Consider the following 3,089-nt stretch of genomic DNA (forward strand, 5'->3'; position numbering starts at 1 on the left):
GTATGCTTTACAAGTTTATTAAACAATAAATTTAAAATACGCGCTCCTCCACGTACGTTGATTACACGCGCTATATAATATGTCGCGTATATCTAACTTCCAAATTTAAAATATTTGTTTCCTTCTTCGTTTTCGTTATTTTGAGATTTGGTTGTTCTTCTTCTCGCGCGTCTTCCCTCATTCTTTTCCATCGATCTTTTCCTCTTCTTTTCTCACTGGTATGTTCTTCGTTTACGTTATCTTTTTCTCTCTCTGCAACTCGAGCTTTGTTTTCTCTTTTGATTTGTTGTTTTCTGAAATCAAAGTTCAAACTCGTTTTGAAGATAATGGATCCTTCAAGCTCAGATTGTGTGCTGAATCCAGGCGATGTGGATTATGAATTTGAATCTAACGAAGTTCTTGAGGTTTGATTTACAGTAATTTGTATAGCATTGTGTAGTTTAAAAATTGCTGAACATTGTTTAATTACCTAGAATTTATAGCAGACGCTCGGGTGTAGATCAATTCTTTTTTGGGTGTATTTTAGCTATAAGTGTGGGTGTATATACACTTTACTGGTTTTTTGTTATTTTTAATTGAGTTGTTGTTGTTCAAGTGTATTATATCAGACATGATTGGGTGTGTTTTTAGTTTTTGACATAGTGTATTCTGCAGCCTGTGTATTGACTGTTTATGGCTTTAAAGGTCATTCTGTAGTTGAGTTGTTTCGGTTCGGGTGTATCATATTAGACATGATTGGGTGTATTTGTATCATATCTATGGGTGTATTCACAGTTATGACACGGTGTATTGTGCAGCCTCTCTCTGTTGTTGATGACGAGCTTGTTCCGAAGGTCGGAATGACCTTTACGACCCTTGAAGATGCCGGAAAATTTTACAGGAACTATGCCAAGGCTGCAGGTTTCTCTACAAGAGTTCGGTGCACAAATAGGAAGGGAAACGAGATTAAGAATCAATTGATTACATGTAGTAGAGAGGGAAAATGGAAATCTAAAATATCTCCAACCGAGAAGACCAATCCGACAGCCGGTTTAAACTGTCCTGCAAGAATTTATATACACACATTAAAGGATGTCGGTGCTTGGATCATTTCAAAGGTTGTGCTGGATCATTCACACCCCTACTGTCCAAGCAAAGCAGAGATGCTCAAACAGCACAGGGAACTAAGCATGTCCATTCGTCGTACGATAGAGAATAACGAGGAGGCCGGTATCAGACCAAGCAAAACCTACCAATCATTTGTTGCGGCTGCCGGGGGTCACCGCGAGTTAAATTTTATCGAAAAGGACGTGAGGAATTACATTACCAGGGAAGTGTGGAATGTTTCCGAACAAGAAGATGCAAAGGAATTCGGGAAATATTTGTTAAGGATGAAAGAGAAGAATCCGAATTTCTTTTTCGAGCTCGAACTCAAGGACGATCAGTCCATTAAGCTTGCTTTTTGGGTAGATGCAAGGAGCATAGTTGCCTTTGAGTATTTTGGAGATGTTATTTTATTTGACACCACCTACAATACAAACAGGTAACAAACTGTCCCTGTTTATGATGCTAAATTAATTTATTTTTACGAATCCGCAGCAGAGGTGTATATTGGCTGTGTCATTGGGTGTATTCGAAGCATTTGTTAGGGTGTACCTAATGATTTTGCATTCTGGACGATGGTAATTCGTTTCAGGTATAATTTGGTCTGTGGTTCTTTTGTCGGGGTGAATCACCACGGTCAGTCAACACTTCTCGGATGCTCTTTGATGAAGAACGAAGAAATTGAATCATTCAAATGGTTATTTCAATGTTGGCTTCGTTGCATGGGAGGAAATGCTCCGAAAGGGATTCTCACCAATCAATGCGTGTCAATGAAAAGGGCTATTGAGGCTTGTATGCCCACAATAATTCACCGTTGGTATATTTGGTACATCACGAAGAAGATTCCAAGCAAATTAAACGGGTTCAAGGGACACACAGAAATCCAAGAAGAAATGAGCCAAGTTGTTTGGAACTCTCATACCAAAGAATTATTTGATAAGAATTGGGATGCTTTTCTGTTGAAGTATAGTCTTGTGGACAACAAGTGGCTTTTAGGTAATGTTTTTTAAAATCTGCAGCAGAGGTGCTAATTGCAAGTTTTTGGGTGCATTGTAGTCTGATTTGGGTGCATTTTGCAGATCTCTATGAAGACCGTCATATATGGGTTCCAATTTATTAGATCACCACTTCTGGGCAGGGATGAGAAGCACACAAAGGAGCGAGAGCATGCATTCATTTTTTAACAAGTACATCACCCGGAACAGCTCGCTCATTCAATTCGTCAAACAGTACGATAATTGCCTCGGAAGCAGGGAGCAAGCAGAGAGAGAATCAGATGCTGCAGATTTTCATACGGTCATACCGTGTGCAACCAAATACTCCATCGAAGCTCAGTTTCAAGATGCGTACACTCACGCAAAGTTTAGGGAAGTCCAAGCCCAATTCAGAGGAAAGGCGAATTGCATCACCAGATTAAAGAATTCCGCTCTAGGCTATTCAGTATACGAAGTTGGAGAACAAGTTTCCAGCTCAATATTCAACAAGTTTTTGGTTACTTACAACTCAGTAGCAGCCGAGGTGAAATGCTAATGCTTATTATTCGAGTCAACAGGGATATTATGCCGTCACGCACTAAGCATGTTAAGCTTTGAACGAGTAACCTAAGTTTCCCCTAGATACATACTGGAACGATGGAGCAAGAAGGTAAAGAGGTGACACACACACATCAAGAGCAGCCACGACGAGCCACTGATGGAGCCAAGAAGCAAAAGGTTCGACCAATTGGTTTTTCGTTCGCAAAATATTTACGAATTTGCCTCCGAATCGGAGGAGCTGACTGCAATTCTGCACCGTGCGTACGATAACGTCATGGCCGAGATAGAAGCATTAAAAGGCAAAAGGAAGGGGACATCTTCTTTATCCCACGAAGACGCCAACTTGGAATCCGTTAACGAGCTTCAAAGCCCGCCAAGGATTCGAACAAGAGGACGTCCAAAAAACAGGCTAGGTTCAAAGCTGGAGAAACAGATTGCAAATGCCACAAAGAAGAAGAAGACGAAAGTTTC

The sequence above is a fragment of the Arachis duranensis genome, chromosome 8 (genome assembly GCF_000817695.3).
Source record: "Arachis duranensis cultivar V14167 chromosome 8, aradu.V14167.gnm2.J7QH, whole genome shotgun sequence".
In the NCBI taxonomy this organism is placed as follows: domain Eukaryota; kingdom Viridiplantae; phylum Streptophyta; class Magnoliopsida; order Fabales; family Fabaceae; genus Arachis; species Arachis duranensis.